This window comes from Chamaea fasciata, unplaced genomic scaffold (assembly GCF_029207755.1).
Source record: "Chamaea fasciata isolate MVZ Bird 193981 ecotype frontalis unplaced genomic scaffold, bChaFas1.0.hap1 SCAF_1, whole genome shotgun sequence".
Classification (NCBI taxonomy): domain Eukaryota; kingdom Metazoa; phylum Chordata; class Aves; order Passeriformes; family Sylviidae; genus Chamaea; species Chamaea fasciata.
In genome coordinates this window covers 45,580,909-45,606,817 of record NW_027094086.1, presented here as the reverse complement: position 1 = coordinate 45,606,817, position 25,909 = coordinate 45,580,909, and the positions used below count along the sequence as shown (strand labels likewise).

At 38.8% G+C, this 25,909-nt stretch overlaps 1 protein-coding gene across 3 annotated transcripts in view; it reads right to left on the bottom strand.

The window, feature by feature from the left end:
- The window catches only part of CDH2 (cadherin 2), a 115,663-nt gene that overhangs the window by 43,654 nt on the left and 46,100 nt on the right, over positions 1 to 25,909 (bottom strand). The window lies entirely within an intron of this gene.

Genomic DNA, 25,909 nt, shown 5'->3' with positions numbered 1-25,909 from the left:
TATTGTAATTCCATTTCTCATTATATCCTTTTGAGATTTATCATACACCAGTGTTGTTTCTAAAAGGTTCTTCTAGTCTTTTTTTAAAATCCCTTCTTCTTCTCTGCTTTTATATTTTTGACCTGTAGTTTATCCCATACTCCAGACCATCCAAAATCTCAAAGCGCTACTTATTTTGAGCCTTGCTTGAGTAACCAAGCTGTGACACTTGAAAGCTGGCTGTCAAAAGACAGCTACTTACCAAAGCCTGCTAACTCAATAATTGCTTTTGTAAACCTGTGCCTTGTGCTGAGCACTGTGTTCTGCCACCCCAGCCCACTTGGAGCAGAGGGCTGCTTCAGCAGATCATGCAAGCCCAACTGGAGTTTTGCCACTTACTAAGGGCCAAATTTGCTTCTAAATCCTATTTACACTTGTCTTCAACATCTTTACAGCCTGGTTCCATGGGTAAGCCTGGTTATGAAGCTCTCAAGCGGTGAGGAAGAGTCACATCAGAAGGTTTCAACTGAGGTGAAACTGAGGATGTATTCAAGCTATTTACCAACTTCATGTGTTTTATGATCCGAATAATAGCAGCTTAACTTCCCACTTTCCCATGCTGAACTGTTTGCTTGTCCATTCAGTTAGGAAAACAATAATTAAAAGGAAAAGTAATTTGCAAGAATTAGGGTTAATTTATACTGTACACTTTTTTTCATTAACTGAAAGCAGTTCAAGTGACCTGTAACAGGCATTAGGTAAAATCTAGTACTAATATATGACTTTACTCTGGGGAATTAGGATATTAAGTAGTCTACTGTACAAAAACACTAAGTTTTTATAGAAGTTGTATGCTATGCTGGTAAAAATAATTTGTACTGGTTACCAACTATGATTCAATTCGATTCTCTCTCCTGCCCCACTCCTGAGACTGCTAGTTCTAGATAGATAAATATGTACGTTTCCTAAAATAACATACTTTCAAAGCAATCTGGCAGTCTACATGACGGAAGAACACTGGACATAAATCTCCCTCTCCCTATTTCTGCAAATGTTCTTTTTCATTCTTAATTTGCACAATTATTGTGGAAGACTTTCGTTGGAAGTATTTTGTTGCAAGGTACAACTGGGAAATCTTACAGTTCCTTCCTACATTCATGAGGACTGCCTCCTTATGAACACTAACATTTCAAACATTAAGGTCTATTTTTAAAGTATTTTCTTTCACAGGTAGCTATCACCAGACTGCCTAATTCTTGCATTCACAGGGAAAGACTCACACAGTTCTTTAATAAAACGCCATCTAGTTTCCAGTTCCCATAATCCTCTTTGTTTACAGAACAAAGTCGTAACAGGCATGCCAGAATGAAAATGGGGATAATGTTCTTTCTATTCGACAGAAATGCCTCTGCAGCTTTTCAGTACGGGAATACCAGCCATCAGCAAAACACAAGACTGGTATCTCAAACAGAGTCCAAATTATATCTGATTCACTGACCCTTTTCAGTCCTTGCCTCTACCACTCACTGGCACAAAGATCTGTGCTTTCACACCTCTTTTATCTTTATTTTAGAAAAAAATAAAATGTAGAAAAAGAGAATAATTATCTTCAAGAGGGAAAGTACTTGTATTTTGACAACTGCTTTTGTTTTAAAACACAGAAAGGTTTCTTTCCATTTTCCTCCACTCTGTATTAAGGCAGTTTCACTATACATAAGCCTATAGGCCCCTGCAAAGTTCTGCACCGGCTTTTTTTCTAAATGATGCTAGCTGAAAGAAAACTCAGTAATAAATGTCATTTCTGTACTCTGGAGTATGCAATGCACCTTTAATACTTCCCCAAGTATACTATTCTACACAGTAATAAAAAGAAGGATTAAACACTAATCTCTTATACCCATAATGCATCAACTGACTACACCTGCTAAAATCCAATTTGGTAATTAAAAAATGTATCTACTGAACAGTCAAACCAGGAGACTAAAGGTACTGTCTCTGCAGATAGCTAGCAGAAAATGGTTTCAAAATTGAGGCACTTAACACAAACCTATTTTTACCTCTATTCATTTTTATGTGACCTTAAGCAGTGCAAGAAACAAATACCTACAATTACCGTGCAGCAATTAAAGGGCAGTTTTTGTGCTGAGGTAAAGACGTAAATATTTAGTAAAAAACTGGATAAGCTGCTTTGCCTTTTATTCTATCTTTAGAAAATGCCCAAAAAAGTAAGCTCTTTTTTTTTTTTTTTCCTTTTTCCTCACTAGCAATAAGGAAAGTGAGAACAGAGAATAGATGCTTTTATATTTTCTCTATGCTAACTGTTCTTGGCCTGAAGTCCTTTTAAGCTTCAGGTTTCAAATGTTTTTCTTAGCTATTCTCTCTTTCTTCCTTATTGTTCTTTCTCCCTGCCTTTCCAGGTGTTCTGTTTTCTAGTTTCTTTAAACTTATTTTATTCCCTGATGCTCCCATTGTTCTTGTCCCCTCTTTCACCTGTGCTCCTGACAGAGGTGCTGAGGTGTCGAAGCATTGCTAATTTCAGGCTACAGCTTAGGCTTGGAGAACACCTAGGCAGAAAGATCATCTGAGGCTGTCTTTACAAAACTAAACAAATTAACTAACAAACTAAATATCCAGGCTCCTAGAGTTTCTGTAAAAAGCCAGAACTTGCTGAAATATCAAATGGGTGCACACTTTCAAATGAGCTGATGATGTATTTTATAAATTCAACCGGTCAGCAGCTTTAAACAGTGGCTTAAAGCCCCCACACTAAAAGGGGTTTAGGAACAACAACAGAACACAGGAGAGAAGCATATATCACTTTTAGACAATGTGTTGCTTCTTACCATGAAAAGAAATACAGTAAAATAAAATTACATATTTTTCTCACTAAATTACAGGACTGCACAGGCAGAACTGAGTGTTGTATTTGCACTGCATTAAACAAAAAATCCCAGCACTGACAAAATGGCAGAACTTCTCTCAACAATCCTGCCTCCCATTAAAAAAAAAAGCCTTGAAGCAGACGTGGGAACACTTCATGTTTTGTATTCTGCTGCCTACCCCAGGATCCCTCCTGTTTCCTGAGATCACATTTCGCAGTCCCTCCCATGTGGCCATGGATGATTCAAGGGGAAAGGGGACAACTCTCCCTGAACTTGCTTTTCAGCTTCACAAACCAGCACACATTTGAAAGCAATGACGCTCCACAAACACCAATACAAATTTTCCTCTGCTACCTTCCTACCTCTGTCTGGTCTGCCTAACATTGGTGGCTTTTGTCACACTCCCACATGTCACTCCTCTGGGCATGCTACAGTCTAATTTTCCAAAGCTGCAATTATTCTTTATAACTTTTAAAAGGTCCTTAGTCATACTCTAGTTACTGTGGCAGCTCTGTGTGCCACTTCTTTGCTAAAAGATGAAGGCTGTTATCCTCTGGGGGGAACCTGGAGAATCTTCCAGCCAACAGAGCTGGACACGGACACAACTGCACCAGCATCCCCACAGCAAACAGCAGGCACAGATGATCTCAGAGCAGAACCACCCTGTAACACAGGGATGATGCTCATTTCCTTAGCAAATGGGTAACCGTGTAAAAATACCCTGCTGGAACATTGTGTTTTTGTATTAAACAAGGGCAAGAAACCTGCCAGTTGCCAAAGGGGGTGGAAGAGACAGCAGAGATAGCCCAGCAGTATTTACACTGATGTGGTTAGGTAGCAATAAAAATCATAAATCCCACTGATTACAGTATCACTGGATCATGTCCAGGAGGCCTCAGGCAGAAAACTAGCTGGCATGGCAGCTTAACAGTATCTAGTCAGACCTCAGGTTTTCATCATTATTATTCTTAAAAAGAGATATCTGACATTAAAATTCAGAAAAAGCTCTTGGTGACTGGTGTAGGCTAGTACAGAGTATTTCACAGCCAGGCCACAGTAGTGCTGCCTATAACAAAGCAGAGGACTCAAAAAGTTGCATGTCTATCCTATTATGAGGGAGTACCTGTGAGTGAAAGTAACCCCTAAGTGAGTATTCACTCCCACTGTGTATTGCTTTCAACATTTAAAATAGCTAAGGTGACATGCTAATTAACTGTTTATCATTAAAGAGGGGGAAATATCAAGAGAACTATCTGGAAAACGCCTGATTTCACATATTTTAGGATTATTATTTGGGTTTTTCCTAGAATCTTGTTACAGCATCTCTCTGAATATGCCTCACATTCCCCCTCAATCCAACATATGTGTGCAGATGCCTTAAAAATAAATGAAGAACCACTAGTATTAAAATCAGATTTAATTAGAAATATATAGGAAGTTACCTGACACTGCTGGTTATGGAAGCTCACCTAAAACACTGCAACATCATAGGGAAACCTTAATGATGTCATCAGTCCATACAAGGGAGCCAAGAGTACATACATTACGTATTTTTCCTCACGAGCTAAAGTACAATGATCAGGAAAAAACATCCAGTGCTAGAATACTTTCTAGTGACTGGCACTTAGTGAATGCTCACAAATGATTATTAGTTATTTTTATCTTCTTGGTTGACTACCTAAACCATTTTCTCAATGAGATGAAAACCACCCATCCTTGCGAGGTCACCAAGTATCAACAGCACAAAAGGAAAAACAAACGAGGGAGGAGAAACTTGGACTATACTGCAGACACATGACCTTAGACTTGAGTCTTTTCAAATGATTTTTTAATTTCACGTAAGGCCTATTTGACTCTAGGTAAATTAGAGAAACACTGGCTGCAAGCAGAAGTAGCACTGTTGCTTCATATTTGACTGCACTATAAAGCACAAACTCGTTAAAACCACCAACAAGGGGTTACTTGTGTACATGTGACACAATGTAAGTCAACATTTAAGTAATGCTACTTTCCTTCAAGATCTTTTACTGTTCTTTGAAAATCTTGTCTGGGGATTACAAAATTACAAGGCTCAGATAATCCCCTCAAATTCAAATTGACAGTAATAGAATCGACAGAAATAAAAGAGGTGTTACAGCAGGAAAAAAAGACTGATTAAAAAAACGTTTTCTTCGCAAAATGCAGACAAGCATGACAGCAGCACAACATGGTACCAGGATTAATACAGGAAAGGGAAAAAGAAAATAAATCCTTGGACATAATTTGCAGACAAATGAGCAAAATACAGACAGACTTCATTCAAGAGGGAACTTTTAATACTGCAAAATTAAGACATACTTTAGGATTCTATGCCAAAGCAATGCTGTGCAAATTTATGCAATTTATTCCAGGTGGAAAGAGAAGAGACAGAACTGGCTGAACAGACTCTTGTGTTACAAAAAGGATTCAGTGTAGTCAAAGAAGAACAGAGAAGAAAAAGAACAATCTTCGAATATATTTGAAGATACTCTTCCTATGGTAAATGCAGCCTTTTTTTTTTTTTTTTTTTTTTGGTCTAGACTTTCCTGTGGGCCTTGTGAGCACAAAACACAAGACACTTGACATCCAAATTGTGTTAGACTGAAATAATGCCTGAAAATAGCAGGGGCTTGACTGATTGAACTAGAACTGAAAATTCTACTTTTAGCAAAGCCTAAGGATGAGAGCAGGGTATTACCTTTCTGAACCCCTTTGCTGGATTGAACAGTTACATGAGCTTTGAGACCAAAGATTACAGTTATAAATATCTCTGTGAAAACCCCACATGTGATAATGGCTCCTAGAGGGAATCATTAGGATTCATTTCTGGATGTGGCAATTAACCTATTACAGTCTGAGTCAAGACTATTTTGCTGTGAAGCACTGAGCTATGGCACTCTACGCAGTCTTGATTTTTCAATTATTAGTCACAACATTCTAAGTTTCTTACTAAAGATTACACAGCAACACCCTTCAAATTCCCAGACTGCATCCCAAGTGTCTGGGGATTATTCCTCCAGCAACTGGTATAACACGACTGATCCCTGACTGGGAGTCCTAGGTGCAAGATGAAAATTGGTAATTTCTAATATTTACATGAATCAAATAAAATACAAACACCTGAACAACGGAAACACTCAGTAACTTGCAGAATCAGTCCATCACAAAAATGGAACTACATCTTCTTTTAGAAACCCAAGTACTGTGTTATTCCAATAGAGAGGCACTCCTTGCTTTGCTTACCAGAATACTAAATATTCATTTCCAAAAGAGATCTGAATGGAAAAGCCCCATTGTAATAAACATTTTAACATTTCAATGGCTATTTCAACTGCCATCTGTATTCCACTCAATTTTCCTCAAATGTTTGAATTCCTCAAAAAGACACCTGTGGCATTCACTCACGAGAACAAACATCTTTTCACTTCCTCTTCCCAAAAACAATGCCAGTTTGCGAAGGGAATAAAGAAAGCCACGCTACGCTTGCTGTACACTTCAGAAAACACTACCCAATGTGTTCTACAGTAATGACTGCTGATCCAGAGATATTTTTCCTTAGGATAAGCATTACCATGAACATCTTGTGCAAAGATCATTGAAATGCTGTACTTTGATGGCTAATATAAGCAGATTCATGATCTAAAAGACTGTTAACATTACTCATGGCAAAATTCTTTCCTTTCTTGGTGCATGATGCACAATTCCTCTCTAATACTACACTCCAGATGTGTCTTTGTATGCATGTGAATATGCTTTTGGTCCATAAATGCAATAGTGTCACCAACAGGGAAAACACAAAGCCATTCAGTGAAACAGCATACTGAGTTTCTATTGAAACAAAACTGCAGAGCATGAAATAGCAACCTGTCATCAGATGTTGGGAGCCTGACGTTCGTCAGTAGCAGATAAAAAACTCTCTCCTCTCACCTCTGAGGCAACTGATAGCCATCAGCAGGCAGGTGTGGCCAGTCTGCATCCATAGGCAAGGACTGGAGTCTCTGCAGCGCTATTTAGGACTTATATCACTGTTGTTTAGGGCTGTGTTCTAAGAAGTTTAAAAAAAACCCAACAAGCAAACAAAACTACACCACACAAAGCAAGAAAAAACCTACCAAAACAAAAACCCACCCCAAAACCACAAACTAAACCAACACAAAAAGCTACAAAACAAACCATCCCCTTGCACATAGGCACACCCTGAAAAACAAACAAACAAACAAACAAACAAAAAAACCCCAAAGCTAAATGGGTTCTATTAATTTCTAGTAATTTTAGTGCAGATATTCTCCGCTACTTTGTACTTTCTATTAAAAGGTGCACATTGTAACTGGAAGATAGATTAATATTCACATCACCCTACCCCATTTTACAGTAAAGGTGAGGAATTCGGTTACCCTCAGGAGAGAGCTCCCAATAAACACAGCCTGAGAGCCTGCAAACACAGGCTCAGAACTTGTCCAAAAGGCACTATCCATAACATGTGGCATCACGTTTTCATCTTTGTTTGGACGGGCTGCTCACAGTCCCTGTACAGCAGACCTTCCTGCCAGTGCAAGGAGTCTACACGGCTGGTGTAACACTTTGATGAGGTAATCAGACAGGTTAGCAAGAAATATAATCAATTTGATCTGCCCATCTCAGCTGAGCACTTGGAGTCCAGAACAACTCTTATTAGTTAGACAATGCCTACAGTAAATGAGTGATGTGTTATTTTGATTTGCCTCTCAGGGTTCAAGACTGTGGTATCTAAAGCTCACCTTCCCATGAGAAAGGGATTTCTGCAAACTAAAAGCAGCCTCTCCCACAGCAGGAGGAAGCAGCAAGTGAAACGGAACAGATCTGACCTTACAATAAACATCTGAGCTACATTTTAAAATACTGGCACTGAAATATTATTACTTGGCTTTGATATGCTGCCAAGGGAAAGCAAAGAGCCATTGAAAATTGAACTTCATTTTGAGGTCCAGTCCATTTTTCAATAATCCCTGTGGTACTGTGTACATAACTTAAGGATGTTACAAAAGCCAACATACTATGGTGTCATAAAATAATAACATTCATATGAAGGTCTTAACAGATTCATTCTTAGTAGTGTCATAAATCAAAAAAAATCAAAGAACATACACATGATGCCACAAATGAAATACATACAGTGCCCTGGGTATGGAGAAAGGCATTTGGGGAAAATTAACAAGATTTTTGGCTCACAAGCACACAACACGGCTGCTGTTCCTTATTAGAAGTTAAAAATGTAAAAATTTCACTTCAGTGTGGATTTTTTTGTTTTATAAATGCAGATATATCACTTTTAATGTACATCTGTTGGCATTTTGTACATTATAGTCATAACTTACAGATTTTCAAAACAAATGGTATAACAAATCTACACAGTTTTTCTTTAACTCCTTTATTGCTGGATGTGTCCAATATACAATTCAAATTTTTCTTTGAGGACCTACGTAACAAGAGGAACTTGAGATGTGAAATTTTAGTCACGGAACTGTGATTTATCTGTGCTACTCTCAACAAGTCCCCACGATAAAAATTGTAACTGCATTCAATCTGTCTTCAATCACATTCAACTGACTCATGTCTCTCTGCGCTACATAACTCTGTTTTTACAGTAGTTTACCTCCAGATCCAACAGATTTCTGCACTTTTGTCAAGTACTGCAATGTTAACTTGTTTTGGTATTAATTAATATCCTTAATACAGCTTGACACTACCATGTTTTTTCTTAGCCTACCTTCTCACACATGACACAACCCCATTCTCTGCCTTCACATTTTTCAACTACATGTCCTTGAGTGGTGTCTGCCATAAAATGTGACCATGTTCTTCAGGGCAGTACTGTTGCCACATATGTGCTTGTTCTATCACTCTCCCAAATGGGAAAGATGGAGAGAATAAGAAAAGTCTCTAAAGGTAGCAGACCTGATGGTCTTCCCAAAATCTTGATTTTGGCAGAGACAAGGCAAACAGCAATATCTTAAGCAAAAGCATCTCCCTCACCTGAGAAAGCTTAACTCAAAGTACTATAGGGAACAACAACATTGGACACATCACTTCTTCCCACTGTTCTGCCAAATGCATTCTCCCCATCACAACCAGAGGTGCTGTTATCTAGTGATGGATGAAGAACAAACACAATTCATGCTGCATTGATGAAAAAAAAATCAGAAACAATACTTGAATTAATTCTAAGAAGCAGGCAAGACCTAAGTTCAGAAGACTTTCACAAAGCAATCAGAAATCAGCACAGAAGTCTGTAAAGAAAAATCTGAAAGTCATACTGAAGTAATTAAAAAATGAATGAGGGAATACAACACTACTCTCAAAATACTGTCCTGAAAATCTGTCACCACCTAAAACTATGTACCGAAATCTTTGTTGTTTTATTTAGGGAAAAAAAAAAATTAGTATGATTCGTGTCAGTTTCCTCTTTTCTCAAAGAGAACCATTCTTTCTTTGCAGTCTCATCAGGTCAAAAGCACAGGTGAACTTGTGATTCTCACTGATCTGAAGGAGAAATTCGATGTTTAAGATCAAAAAAGCTATCTAATTTCTCCAGATGAAAATGGAAAGAATACATCTTTTCCTAAGAATGTCTGCTCAGTCACTTTTTATTTTTTAAATATTTACTAATATTTGATACTTTTCTTCACTGTGGTCATCAGCAGCAGCTGCAGAAGGCTGAGATTTGAGACTTCTTTTATTAAAGTAAAGAATGTGGCTTTGTCCTTTTTATTTTTTCCATTTGAGTCTGAAACATATTTAGAATGCCTGGTCAACCAATCTATATAACTTTGAATTAGAGAACTGGCTCATCGGAACTAAACACAGTGTTGATACTGCTTAATGCTGTGTTGTTGATTATTACTGTTTCCCAAAATTAAATTTACCAAGTTTTTAAAAGGTGCATTTAGATTTCTTGATATAGTACTTTGCTACATTTACTGGACCAATAGCCAACTCTGCATTTCTCATCTGCTCATAAACATCATGCACATGCAGTAATGGTTTGACTATTTCCTTTTCTTACCACAGATAATAAATTCAAATAAAAACAACACCCAAACTTTTAAATGGCTTCAAATGCAGCTACTATAAAACATGATCTAAGGTAAATAAAACCATCCAGTAAAGGAGGCAGGGAATGAGCCTACCCCCACCACTGTTAATGCTGCTTTACTGGGTAACCCCAAGGAACATCACTCCCAGGTCAAACAGGAGGAGTTTCCGTGCAGATGGAGGTGGAGAGGCAAGAGGTGAGGAGGATCCACGGCTACTGGCGCTACAGCTGAGCTGGGTGGTTTTACACTGCACAGGGAAAGCACCACCTGAGCCCACACACAAGCAGTTTCTGATCCCCCTAGAATTGCTACAAACAAGAGAATGGCAAGAGAAGCCATCTCGGTCCCTGCTCAGATGAGGAACTTATGCTCTGACCCACAAACACTGAGCTCAGGAATACACCACCGAACACCACCCAAATGCAGCAGCCCTGAGTTTTCCAGTGACGCTGCTGCAGGCACAGCTGTGCCACACAGGCGGGACAAGGGGTCACGCAGGTCAGCAAAATATTAAGGGCAGCAAATTGTTTAGTGACTATTTTGTTTACTGTGCAAGTGGCTTTTGACTGGAAGGGGTGGCAATTCTTTCCAGCTTGCCTTGGGCAGTGAAAGCTACAAAAATGTTTGTACTTGACTGGTGTCCAGGGAAATCGGCAGAGTCTTAGGTCTATTTCTTTATCAAGTCTGCCAAATTCCATGCTACATGTGGCACACTTTTTTCTCCCCTCCTTCCTCCCTCCCCAGTAATACATACCACATCCAGCAAGAGTGCTAAGCATGCCAGTTCAAAAGCAAACAGGAAGCAGACAAACAAATTCCTCCAAAACTACTAAGCAAGCTGTTTTAGCAAGGGTTTACAAATGGGGCAAGAATCTGCCCTCGCCTTCATAGCAAACCGCAATGCCACAGAGATTCCTCATAAGAAAAATCTCTCTCAGGCGAAAGATTTTCATGGCAGGTTGAAGGAAGTGATACATAGCTGAAAAATAATTTTATTTACAGCTAGGCAAAAGTTATGTGACAGAGCCCACCAGCAGGCATTCCTGGTGATAAAAACAGAAGCAGAGATTTGTAAAGTTTATTTGTGGGCCATTGTGTAGTTTATGCTCTACCACTAATACATGTAAAGTAAGAAATTATAACACAGCTGGTGACAATGGGGAACAATTTCATACTAACCTGAAATAATCAGTTATCTTTCACCCCAAACTTTTATCTAGAAGAAGGTGCAATTTTTCTCAAAACTCCTAAAACTGATGTAGATTGTAAATTATTACATTCATAGAAGAAGGTAACTTCAGCTAATACTGATCCGTTTACAGAGAAACAGTCCACCTTTCAAATGAAAACATTAAACATGAAACACTGGAATATTAAAAATTTAACAGATTATGAATTGTGATTATCCAATGTAACATAGAATGGCAACTGAGAGAAAACTGCGTTGACTTACAGATTATTTTGATAGCACAGTAGACTAAAACTAATTATAGTTTCAAGTTCTTCACTATTACATAACTCAGTGCCCACATCAGTCAACATACTGAAAACAGAACACACGCAAAAACCAAATTATTTATGTTGCAACTGAAAAACCAAAGGATGGCAACCACATTAGCAATGAATGTGAATTTAGTGAATTTAAGCAAGACCTGAAAAGCCTGAACCAACCAGCCATAATCTGTTAATACAGTAAGACCAATCATATCAACCGTTAAGTTCTTTCAAGTCTTTATAAAATTCAAGTCTCCAAAATAATATTTTAAAAGTCATGTGTCCTCCCACCCTCTCCAATTTCTAGGTATTATTTACTCCACTGCTCTGTTAAAACTCTCGGATGGTGTCTACTGGAAATGTAATTTCATGCTGTTTTGAAAAAAAACCCTCCAAAACCAAGAAAAACTCCTCACAAATCAGAACAACAACAACAAAAAACCACCTCAAAGATTCAAAACACTAAAGTAATCTTGGTATTATTTATTCTTGCTTTAAATTAGGCAAGAAAGGAAAAAAACAACCAGACTACCACAGAAAAAGGCATGAGTCTTCACTTGTGATTTCATTTGAAAGTTGAACAAAGAATCTTCCTGAACATGCATCTCAAATTCATATTTAATAAATAAATAAAATCTCAACAACCAAAGATCAGCTTTCCCAGAGTAGTCACTGTGTTTGCAAAGTGCTAAAGGGAAATAAGTAGACACCAGAAAACTCTCTGTACTACACACTGGTATTGATTTGGGGGGGTTTGGTGTGCAGTAGAACTGCAAGACTGCATCCTAAGGAAATCAAAAGGAGTTCCAACACAGTTTCTGATGTCTGGAATCTTACCAGCTAATGGAGGATTTGCTCCTGTGGCTTTTCCTAAAGTTTCTGATGACTAACAGAAAAAGGGGAGGAGGAGGTTGTGTGCGTGTGGGAATCAAGGCTGCCAAAGGATGAAGAGCGTCCCAGTCTCCTCCTCCTTTATTCCACATCCTCTTGCCTCTCAGTTTGACTGCTTTGCTGAGACCCGGTAAAAAAACCAGAGGAAATGTTTCTAAACACAGTGGTAAGGGAATACATGACAGGTCTCACCAACTGCATGCAGGCAATGGAGAATGCTTCTGCCAAGCTAGGTATGGCCCTGGTCACAGGCACCACACCTTGCTCTCATTCATTCAATTTCAGACTATAACTCCACCAATACTGTCTTGCTCACACAGTCCCTTCTTACTGTCTACAGGCAAGTCTTTGTTTATCCTTTTCAAATGCACCAAGACAGTGCTTACAGAAATCAATTTTATCTCCAAGATACTGGATTCTGACATACAAATAAAATAATAGCCTACAACAAACACTATTAAAGATGATGCCTCCATTTAAAGATTTCGCAACATATATGTTATCTATCCAGATGTTTATCTCTATATTTTTACAGTACATTATCTATAGATTTTTTACAGTACGTTGAGGCTTCCAAGAAAACAATTGCCACTACTCAGGCTGGAATTTGTTATGAGAGAATTTTATTTCTTTTTCTTTTGACTAAGAGTGTGGGTCTCAGATATTCTGGAAAGTGATAGCAACAGTTGCTTAACTGTAAGAGTTAAGCATATGCTTAACTACCTTGACAAAGCCCAATGGCAGGGAAGGGGTGGTGTTCTTGATTATGGCAGCTGTAATCCACAAATAATTACATTATCTTTAACTACTCTTCACTTCAGCTGGAAGAAATAAGCCTTGGATCCTGCTTCTCCTAGACAACTGTAAGGAAACAGAACAATGGTAATTCCCAAAGCCCCCGACCTCACGGAACCGTATTTCATTAACCAGTTTTCTCTAAGCAAGTGGCAGAGAAGTACATTACACCAAAGGGGGCACAGAGGCCACAGATCTGGGGCAGCTGAACACTGGGAAAGGATTGTGATGATGATGCTCAGAGAACACATACCATGAAGGAGCACTCACCTCCTCCCCCTAAGCTTGGGAGTTTGCAAATCTGCAAACTGACAGGACAACTATACAGAAATCATAAAACCAAACAAACAAAAGGTATTTTGACTCTCTCAACTTAAATTTGAAACCAGTAATCATTCAAGAAGGCTGCACACATGGGCAACAAAAGAGCAGGCAGAACACAAGATTCAGTACATCTCTATTCAGTGGCAGGAAGGCATCTATTATCAGATGCAGAATGGACCTGAAATCCAAAGAAAGCCAGCATTGTTGCAGGCGTTATTGGGAACATCTAGCAGCTCGTTACAATTATTCAAAGAAAGATGAGCTGGAACAACCCCAAAATAGTATCTTTAAAACCAGTATCTGATAAACCGAAGTTTAATTCCAGCAATAAAACTGAAACCAAAGCAAGCACATAGAGTAACTTAGGCACTACCCAGAAAACACATGGATAAAAACTGGCAAGAGGTTGGCCCTCACAGCCAATCTCGGCAAGCTCGCTATAGAGCAGCAGTGAAAGATGCAGTCAGCCTTTTAGACATGGTTGTCTTGGAGACACCAGAACACACTGTATTGATGACAAAGGAAACAAAAAGCTGGATGCACTTTCTAAGGCTTTTAGTCTGCTCTCTTTCATGTGGAGTTTACGGAGGAGGGCCTCCCTGGGACGGGTATGCGGGGAATGCTGGCAGCAGAACCAGCTTATTGAGGGAGAAATCTTCACTTGCTTAGGAGTTTCATGCAGCCCCCGAGCACCCTTTATCCCAGGGAACAGGAGCCTTCGACATGGAAACTCTAGCAAATGAGACCCACATTTGCTCACTTTGAAGGTTTAGCCCTGTACAAGCATTAAACCCTTCCACCTAAGGGTCTTTAAGAGAAATAAAGCAAGCAGTCTCTCCTGGTTTGTGCAAGGGCCCCGAAGCTGCTCTGGAAGCTCTCTCCAATTATTCAAGGGCTCTTCTGCTAGGCTCCTTCCAAACTTTGAAGCAGAAATCCAGCAAAGTACCTTGAGGTAACTAGGAGAGAAATGGCTAGTGACATTTAGGCTGTAACTGTGAAAACTCCAAGCTCTATCTCGGTGCCACTGAGGAAAGCGTAGGAAAGATTTTTGACGGAAGTTTCTTTTTTAAAGATAACATGAGCAGTGAATGCTTCTTATTCCAATTATTGAGTAAGTCTTATAACACTGAAATGTAACTCCCTTACTAGACTGTCAGATTCTAGCTTTGTAAGAAGATAGCACTTGGTCAGTATATTGCACTGTAGTACGTGCATCTTATACAAGAACCTTTTCAATTCGTAATGCTTTTCACTGATAATGCAATTTAGACCTACATCAGAGAATGCCACAACAATAATAGTAAATACTGGCTTTAGGTAAACAGTCACATGCATCTATCAACCCTTGAATTAAGCACTGTAACACCGAGGTCTAGCTGGATAGTGTGACTATTTAACAGCAATATTTGCTGCAAGGGGTCTTCCTCCCTGCCTCCACATCTTAACTTCCTGCAGGACAAGTGTAATACCAACTTCTTCCCTGCAAACAGAGTGCAGGGGCTGTAACTATTTCTCACAAGAAGAGATGGAAGGTCTCACCCTGCCACAGGTCGTCTGCTTGCATGAAAGTTTATGAATTTCCTGATTTCACAGGCTGCCGAGTTTTATATGCTCACTTTCAAATCTGTGAGTACACTGAAAATTGTGCATGATTTATCAACAGTTAGTTCTGACAATAGGATGGGTGAAGCTGGAAAAAATTGGTAATTTTTCACATCATAACCTCCTCTTCTTTCATGTTGCTCTTCTTTTTTGTCTGTATTGGGGATTGAAGAGGAGGGAAGCAGTGAGGCCACAGAGATAGGTGATAACTCCTTGCCTTTCCAGTCTCTTCTGAAGAGCTATAAAATAGATAGGTAATAAGTACCTGACAAAGGGATATTGAAATAATCAGCACCAACACCATCTCAGATCTCTCAATGTCTTTATGTAAAATTGTGTATCTGTAGTAGATAATTGCTACCCTCTCATACATCTGACTGACAACAGCAGAAAACATGGGTCAAATGACACACAAGACACTCAACCTGATGGGAGCAATTGCTGCTACTGGTGTATTTTCACATCAGAGGTGCCTACGTAATGAAGTAGTGCTAAAACAACCAACTCTCTTAATTCTGGCTCATTTGTTTTGTCACCGAATGCAAAACAGTGTATTGAATTAACTGAATTGCTGACAGCCGCTGCGGTTTTTTGGGACCACTGAAAATCAAACTATTTATAAATACCACAATATGGATTTTTGAATCTCATTTCAGGCATAGCTAAGGCATATCCAGACCAGGGCAAGCATCATCAAGACAGCATACGTCTCATTTGGAGAGCCTATTCCTTGGTGTAGCTACTTTATGTACCTGAAGCACCTGCGACAGTACAATTCAGCATGATTTGTGAGGAAAAAAATTTTCTATTCCCTCAGTTAGTAAAATTAAAACCCTGCCTGCCACAGAGAGGTCCTCCAATATGGATACAGGTGAATCTTGCATTCATGGAATCATGACTTCTGCTGTGAAGTTTATAGGAACTAAATAGTCAAGCTGTGCTATCACCATTTCAGACATTGATGCCAACAGTAAAGACCAGGCTCAGAAAACACAACCACATGATTTTGATGATGATGAGAGAAGCAGAACACAGTATACAATATCCTTTCTCCACCTACTTCTATTTTTAAAATCTTGCATGAGATTAACGAACAACAGTATGCATTTTGTAACCTCACAGCAGAGACACATTTTAACAGGGAGGAAGAACAACCAGAGGATGAACAAAGAAGGCACTTGGGTACGATTCTGCATCAAAATCACTTTTCAGGTTGGATGCCTATCTGCAGCCTACCTCATTCTGTTAGAGGAGGCTCTCAAATGCTGCTCGGAACTGGGTCACAAGATGTTTCTACACGATGAATCCATGGGCATTTAATAAAACAGTTAGGCAATGACCATAATGTATGTTCATGATAAGGAAATTTCTAGCTAGAAAATTTTTTTCCCTAGATCCAAGTCAAAAACCTCAAAACCACACACAAAAAAAATCTCCTCTTGATTCCCAGACCAAAAAAGAAATCAAAAATTAGAAGTTCTAATTCTACTTTTCAGGCAAACTGTAATTAAGATCTACCGCATTTATTTACAGGCAAGAGAAATTGAAAAGATAACATGCTTTTACTGATAGCTGAATTGTACCATTGTGGACATGCCATATTGGATGTCTATTAAAATTATTTCACCATAACAAATCTAGGAAAGAGTAAATTAGAGGTTTGTTCTTTAAAACACATTCCTCTCTGCCCCAACTCAAAGTCACTGCAGCTCAGTGATTACCAGAACTTTTTTAAGGGCCTGGGTTTCATGTAGCTTATGTACAAAGACTGCTGAATTTCAGAGTTATCACTGACCCGCCTATTATGTCCTGATACAACAAAACCTAAAAGCAATAAGAAGGAACACAGCTGTAAAAACCAGAACCCGGAATATTTTCTTCCTTCCTTTTGTCATAAAAGAGAGTGAAACTCTGTGAACCTATTCACATTTGGACAATAAATCTCTGTATGTTTTCTGTATTTGCAATAATCAGCCAGTAGACTAAGCTTTCACAAGATCAATGTCCACAATAAATACTTGCAAACTAACATACTGAAACTTTTATTACTAAGTAGAACAGGTTTTCTTGTTTTTTCGCAGCAGAAGCTACTTTCTTCCATTACTCTGTTTTATGAGAATCCTGCTCTTTATTTAGACTTGAGCACTAAAGGCTGCACGGTTTATGGAGACAATTATAACCACAAGTCTGTTTCCAATTTTCCAAAGTCAAACCTTCATTGTAACAGATAGTCAGAATTATAGGAACAAAGCATGATCACAGAAGAATGACATTTGTAATGTAAACATACAAAATATTTTACTACACAATCGAAAAGCCTATTTTTCAGCCTTAGCTAATGCAAATCACCATGAGGTCAACTGTAGGATTTGCCTGACTGGAAAACAAAGCCTGAAGCACTAAAATAGTTTGCATTATTACAAATACTCTTGGTCTACTCGTATGCTTTGAACTGGACATATGTATAAATCCTTGTGGAAATGCAGCCCTGGACTGTTAATATTTACATCTCAGTATTCATACCGAAAAGCTGAAGTAGCTGAAAAACTGAGGTTTTACACTTCTGCTGCTGACATCACTTTTACAGCCCTAGCCGGTCTTTATGTTATTCCTATGGTGGAAACTGGCAGGATAAAAAATTTGGTAGGGGACACTAGTTAAGAAGGTATCTATGACTGATTGCTTTATTTAGTCATCTGCTTCCAAAGGAGCAAAATCACTTCAAACCCATCAGAGTAGGCCCTTAATACTATACTTGAACATTACCTCCTCTAGCTCATTTTCCCCATACTTTTTTAAATCTGTGCATTATATCCCTTCCCCATTTTCTTCAGCTAAATCCGTTTTCTACTGTGCAGATGCAAAAAGAAATGCAAAACAAGCCTGTACTCCTGCTGTGGGATTGTGTCACCAAAGCAGAGAGAAGTTTGCTAGAATTATATACTGCCAGCTCTTTTCTGGCACTCACAGGCATCTCACTGTACAGGAAGAAACAGAGATGCAAAGCTCCAGCTTATAGCAAATATGTATAGGGAGAAGAAAAACAAAATGGGAATCCTGGCATATAATAAATATTAGGGACTCTGACTGTGTGCGTAACAGATTGTTAAGCAGAAGCAACAGGAATTCTAGTTCTGTAATCAACAGTCTTCCAATTTGATTCCAAATTATAGGTGTGTATAACCCATGGAGTTGGGGGTAAATCACTGCTTAAACTCAGTGATGTCAAATAAACTATACATTAACAATTAAATGTTTCTACCCCCCCCCCCCCCCAATGCAATATTCATAATACAAAGTCTAACAAGTTCCTTTTCAGCTCAAATCACAACTAAATACACTTAACAGGAGAGATTTGGTTGCCTGTGAAGTTATTCAAGAGACTCAGAACCACTTCAGTTCTCACAGGAAAGTCATTCAAATTTCTGATGGCCAGGAATTATTTCAACACCTAAGATTTCGAAAAATATAGGTTATCGCCACACTTATTAAAAAATGGTCACATTCTTCCCTTAGAAATTCTTAGATAAGCAGTCAAAATTTGCTAGTAACACTGCATAAAAACTTTGATTTTTCAAAGACTGTTTCTATAACTGATATTAAAGGCTAAATGACCATTTTGAAAACAGAAGAATATTTCATTTGGAGAACAGAAGAATGAAAGACAGAGAACTGAAACTTTGTGTATTAACTTGTCCCATTATGAATGTTTTCTTTGGCCTTTATCCAAAGACAAGAAGCAGATACATAAGAGAACCTCACATATATTGGAAAGGGACCATCAGCTAGTGTATTTTCAGTATTTCAGCTTACCCTTAACAAGATTGATATTGTTAGGGGATACAGAAATATGCAGAATGTATTCAGAATGTAAACTAACAGGTTTTCCTGTATCTTAGGACATTTCTGTTGTTTATATATACATGGATGCCCTACACACACATAGTAATAAATATATATGGATTCATAACAGTGCCTTTGGACTCCGAGTGCTATTTATCTCTGCCCTAAGTTAACTGTGTATTTAAGTCCTTGACATGGGGATGCTGCTGATGTAGTATTCCTATAATGGCTTCTGTCTTCAGGGGATCCTCAGAAGCAGACTTCCTGAAATTATCTGGCATGTTTTTACCCCATTTTCTACTCAATTTATCAAATAAATGTAAACATTTTAAAAACAAGAACAAATAGCTGAAGATGGTGGAATTTCTTGCAATCAAATGTAGCAAGTTCAAATGCGACTCATCATCTGGACATTTTCTGTACTCAACTGAAAGACAAATTGCTTTGCTAAAGGGTTAAGACAGACTGGGAAACCTGCCATCTAAAAATAACTCCCTCCTCACTGGAGAAGCCAGAGCCCAGACAACACAGACTAGAGGATTAACAATGAATGATAAGTTTTAGATGAAGAAGTATCTTTCATCAGGCCAACTCGTGTAGCTTTTAAAAATGACACAAAACTTGGGGCAGACAAAGCCTTTTTTGTTTTACCTTTCCAATGTTATTCTCAGCTGGGCAAGTATTCTTATTTTGGAGCCAAAGAAAGGCACACATACAAAGCCAAAAGATTTGCCCTGGGCTACGTGCAAACCACCAGCAAACCAAGATCAAAGATCAAGTGGTTCTAGATGTAGATTTGGAGTGGGCTCCTTTCCCAGCTTACATCACTTCTCCTGATACTTCTGGAGACCTTGCACTGAACAAAGAGAGACTTGTGAAAATGCCTTAAGTGAGATTTTGCAGGGCATATTCAAATGATAGAAGTACTTCGGTGTCATTTATCCGGCAAAGATACTCACTGCTGATGATAAACGCTATCAGTTCAAGACACAAGAAAACTCTATACCCCATCAACACTGCCTATTTTTTAAAAATGTCTAATCCGTCTATACAAGTATTTCCAAAAAGTCAAAGAACAGCCACCCACCTACAAAGAGGAAGAATGCTTTTTTATCTGGTTGCACTTGTGGTTATTTGGTGTTTGGGGTTTTTTTGATAATAATTATAATGTTACACTGAAACAGATTTGTTCTAAGTAAGATTAACTGGACTAAAACAAGAGCCTGTTTTTAGGCAGTGTTTCTGAAAAGGAGAGAGTGAGTCAGAACAGATCAGAAGTGGTTTATACATAAATATATCCAGAGGGAAAAATTACTGAAATATTTGTTTACAGTTTGGAGGTTGAGACTGCCTACAGGTAAAATAGTCTAGATGAGAATTAGCATCTGAGGGTGACCAGTCTTTCAAAAGTCTCTGATCTGACATAACCCTTTCACTGAGCTATAGATAGATATCTGTGTACTGCCCCTTGGGCACTCAGACACCAGACCTGACCTTGAACAGATACCAGCTGGCCTGGCAAAGGCTGCTACCCTGGATCTGAAACAGCCCTGACGATACACCCAGTGTGGGTTGCAATTAGTATGGCCACTTGACAAGGAGTATGCCTTGCAGTTGGTGGGCACAAACAAAAAGCTTCCCATAAATCACTGAGCAGTGCCCAACAGAGCAGGAAGAATCCAGAGGGAAGCTTTAATAGGCCATTGAAGAAAACTGTGATAAGCTAAGTATGAAACAGCAATAGAAATAATAGTGTAAGATTGAAAAACAACGGCGTAAGGCCTAATATGGGAAGATGTGCCAGCTGGAAGCAGACAGGAACTAACACTGAAAGGAGAGATTACAATGCAATTCTTAGAATAATGAACCAGATAAAAATATCAGGTTCCTCTTCTCTTTGGCCTGTGATGCATTTAGTTTCATTGCATACATAGGGATGCTGCTTTGCTGTTTGACTGTGCTCCCTGACTGGCTCTCAGCAGGTGTCAGCAACTGTGCCACTAGCTCCTGCACCTTGTCCAACAAAGCTCCCAACAAACCTAACAGACTGATGATGATTGCTTTACCTTCTCCTCTGCTTCCCACAACCTGAGAAAGATACAAGTCTCAAACGTAAGTCTGAAATTTAAAGACTGGACATTGTGTCCCAAAGCACTGCACACAACTCCCCAAGGAGCACTGACTGCACTTCACAGAGGTACTGCTTCTCTCTTGGTACAAGCTCACTCCTGCTGCAGTGGCAGGAAAGCTACTGAGACTAAAGCACAGTGAACAAAGATCAGTTAGAAGATGGTGTGAAGTTTCTAATTCATATGCTTACAGAAGAAAAGGGACTTGTGATTACAAAAGGAAATCAATGGGGAAGAGATGCCATAGAGGCTAGGGTTTTGTTTTTTGGGTTTTTTTGGTTTGTTTGTTTTGTTTTGTTTTTTTCCACTGAAAACACACAGTTTCTCTCAAAATGTCCAAGCAGACAAAAAAACATGAATTCAGGCAACTATAACAAGACAGTCCCCAATCAGGACCCATCCAGGTTTAAAATCACAGAATCATTTCGTTTAGAAAAGACCTTTAAGATCATCGAGTCCAACCATTAACATGACACTGTCAAGTGCACCACTAAACCATGTCCCTAGGTGCCACATCTACATGTCTTTTAAACACCTCCAGGGGTGGTGACTCAACCACTACCCTGGGCAGCCTGTTCCAATGCTTGGCAACAGTTCCAGTGAAGAATTTTTTTTTAATATCCCATCAAAACCTCCTCTGGCACCACTTGAGGCCAAAAAATACCAGCTGCTCCACACTAGCTAACAAAAATACATGATCTTGCACTCCAAGTCTTATAAAAGCCAGTCTTAAATAAAGACATTTCTTTCTTTAGAGAAGGAAGATTTAATCTCTTTAAAAATTTCTGAGATTTGAGGTAATGTTAGCACATAGATCCAAGGGAGCAAAATCGGCAGCTGGAAGCTGAGCCCTTCAGACAAGCTGGTGGAAGAGATCTCATACTCTTGAAGAATATCTAACTGCAGAAGATCTACTGCTTGGAAGGAGGTCCATCCAAATTATGTATGAGAGAAATGTCGCTGCTATTTGTACTTTGAGACTAGGAAAAAAAAATCACATACAAGATTTCTTTATTAAATTCATTTATTCTATTAATGTTTTTAATTCCTTTGATTCAGCCTCTTCAGAAGTCATTCTTTTACTGACTAACAGAAAGGAGAAAAACATGCACCAGGACACACGAGCACCAGGCTGGTGGAGAGAAATCTGATAACTACAGACTTAACTAGGCTTGTGTTTTATGTACTTCACTCTATTAGATTAGAAACAGATGATGCAGAAGGTAGGACATGAAGGACATAGGTTGTTCCAGCAAGACTCCTAGGTCTGCTACAGGACTTGGTTCTCTATTTATATAGTTCATAACAGTTTATTTACTAAGCATTTCACTAAATGGTCTACGTGGTAAACTGACTGAGCAGAAAGAATCAGCAGAGAATTCTATCCTGACTGAAACAAGAATCACATCAATAACATCTATAAGGCTATTTTCAGCCGGCAGTATTGCAATGAGAAAAATAAAGTGTTTGTTATCTGTAGACAGCATTCCTACAATCTGGATATATGACACATTTAACACTGGTCATGCAAAAATCGTCTAAAATAAATATCCGCTACTCCTTCTGCATTCCGAAATGACCTTCAGTGGTAACAGTTGTGCCCTTCCAGCTGCATGGGTGAACATGGTATCTTCCATCCTGTCACTAACAGATTGTCACTCTGACAATGATTTACAGTGACCACAGTTAATGAGTAAGACTGCATAGTGAAGAACACAATGTTTCTCCCTATCAACTTGCTGAAGTAACTGAAAAGGCTAAAACGGGATTTATAAGCCAAACCGTTTGAGATAGGAACAAAACAATTCACTTTGTTCAAAGAAAACACTTTGTTTGCTTTTCTAGGACACTTCACAAGTTTATGTTTTAGAAGTCTACAACAGTATAGCTACAAGAGTCACTCTGAGCACTCACAGAAGCAAATACGCCTGTAGATAAGTATGGGCCTGAGGGTCAGATTTGCCTCTGGAATATCAATGTTTTTGAAATTGCTTCTGTCTTTTTTAGCTTGTTACTTCAAAGGTAGTTCAAGGGTTAGAAAACGAGGACCAATTAAAAATAAACTCAAAAAGAATTATTGGAAGTGGAGCAGATCATGGTTTTGTTTTACCAAGAGCCTTTGCAGAAACATGACATTTGTGTTTCCTGCATTTCAAACTGTGACATTCCAATTGGTAAACTCTTTTAATGTATTCTGTAATATACTAGGTGTCCGTTGCCCAAACTGACCATTTCATTATAGGTATTAAACTCTGTATTATTTTCTTTGCAAGAAAAGCCTGAAATTACATTTTGGTATTTACTTACAAGCCCATCTGTGTCCTCCCCATTGCCTGCCCCTTGCTCCTCGCTGTGTTGGCTTCTGACTGGTGCTGAGCAACCTGCTGTTTTTTGCTTTTATTAGTACTTCAATGGCTTTTTCTGAACAAAGAAAGCCTAATCATCAGGAGGCAAGACCACAAATCCCAGCTTCACTACATATAACCATCCTAGTTACTTACTAACATTATTATCACAAGAACAGAAAACTGTTCTTAGAGAAACAACGTAAAAGTTACAGGAAGATTTACTGCTCGGTTCTAAAAGGTATTCATGGAACAGCTGGACAGATAACAACACAGGAACAAAAAATTTTTCACTGTGTTAATCTTACAGCGATGAGCTTGCCCTGCCATTAAGTCCCTACAGCTAACTTTTACTTGTTATACACTAACATTCAAAGAGAAATGAAATGATGCTTCAAGTACTTCTATTTCTATCAGTCTCTCAAAACCGACTACTCCATTGTGGATGTTATGCTCATGTGTTACTTCTGAATTCAACTCTAAAGAGGGGAACAAAACTACAAGTACTGTTGAGTCAGATGCTTGTTTAATGCTACCACTGGACAAAATCTTAGTGGAGAGGAAAGACTGTGGCTATTGCTATTTACTATCACTCTGAATTTGAATCAACCAACTGCAAAACGCCTTTTAGAAACACTTTTTTAGTGGATTAAAGCATCTTTTAAATCATACATTTTAATTTTGCAAGCAATGGGAAAAAGTCCACCAAATCTAATAAAATTATTATTAGCTTCAAAACAAATTATTACCTCGTCTTGAACAGAGACATATCTAAACTTGTTTATCTCCTTCATGCTTTTACAGTTCTGCCTCAACATTTTTGGTACAGGGTATGCTAGACAATAAGTAATAGGCGCAATATTTTTAGCCTGTTCATGATAAAGAGATGATAAGTACCATAAGAAGCCCATGGCTATGCCCAGGACCATGAGAAGTCAGGGAATATTTTGGATGTCCCTTTGAACTTTTAAGAATTAAAGGCTAATCGCCTTTTTAAAACGGAGATTGCTTAAAGCTTTCCGCAGAAGATAAAACCTTTACTAGATGAACTACATCTGTTCATCACATCATTCAGAGTCAGCCACACCAGTCATCTTGGAATGAAACACAACAAATCTGGGTGGAGGCTAAAAAGAGATTATTCTGACTTCAGCCCTTGCACACACTGTTCAGCGTGAGCCCCAGGAGCTCAATGGGAGCTTGTGCTCAACCACCCTTTCCCAGCCCAAGCCCTCATCTAATTACAATTTCTGTATCCTCTGGTCCTGCAGAACTCCCCCTTACCTTCCCTTGTGTTAAGACATTGAAGACAGTAATTTACGTCTAATTAACGGAACTGAGTCATAACGAGCTTCTTTCTTTTACGAGACTTGAATGTTAAATGTCCGAAAAAACCAATGAAACCCGGCTTTTAGTCCCGCTCCATGTGTCAAGTTCCTGCAGCACAAAGCTGTTATTCAGGCCTTGCTTTGCATACAGTCGGAGGGTCGGGGGTTATTCACACTGACAAATTCTTAGGATGGCACACACAGAGCCACCAGCTTCAATATTTTAGCTATGCAGCCATGCTGAAAGAGGCTCATCCTTAGGGACCTGCTGATTTTCTCCTCCAGCTTTGGGAGGGTATCCTTTTCTCCCTGACTGAATTTGACAGCGCCCTTTAGGAGGGATCAATTTCCACGCCACAGAGACAAAAGGCGGGATAAAAGTGGGAAGGCAAGAGTACAAAGAGCTGCACATCTGCCCAAAGAACAGCACGATAAAGCAGTTCTGCTGCTTATCCAAGATGAACCACCAAGATGTCATGAGGTAAATGTAGGCTATCAAAGAAACCAACTATACGGGAACAAAAGCGTGCACGAAAATGTAAAAGAAACTGAGCTTCTCAGCCCGTGAAAGCAGCAACTGTTGCTGATCCAGTGAATTGAACAATATTAACACAAAAAACCAAAATATATGAGGATACCAACGTATCATCTCAAAAGGCAAGGCAAGTTCTTCTATCATATTTTCATCATCGTGTTTTAAAAGTTATATAGACAACGTTGACCATGCACAGATTATGCAAATACTAATTTGTTACTATAAGCAGAAAGACAAGAAAACAGCCTAAGAAGGACCAGGTAGACCGTCAAGGTACAGTCCTAAACAGCTTTGTTCTTCCAGGTCCACATGAGATACTGTAACTTTGAAGTGTGGTCGAATGGACGCTTCCTTCTGCACAGCACAGACGCTTCTGCACATCCACTCAACTATAAATGGATTAATCAAAGAAGAGGTTTCTATTCTACTTCATAGTCTTGGGCCTTCCTGCTTAATTTTATAAAAAGAACAGACTCTTGTGGGCTAGTAGATGCAATAAAGACTGAGAATCATCTCTGTATTAAAGCAATTCTATATGCTTGTTGCAACATTAGATTTAAAAACTCTTTTTTCCAAACTAACTTTAAGATAAGAATCTTCTTTAATGTTCAACTATTATGCCTGATGTCAAATGACACATAAATAGTTATAAATCTACCTACTCATTTTTA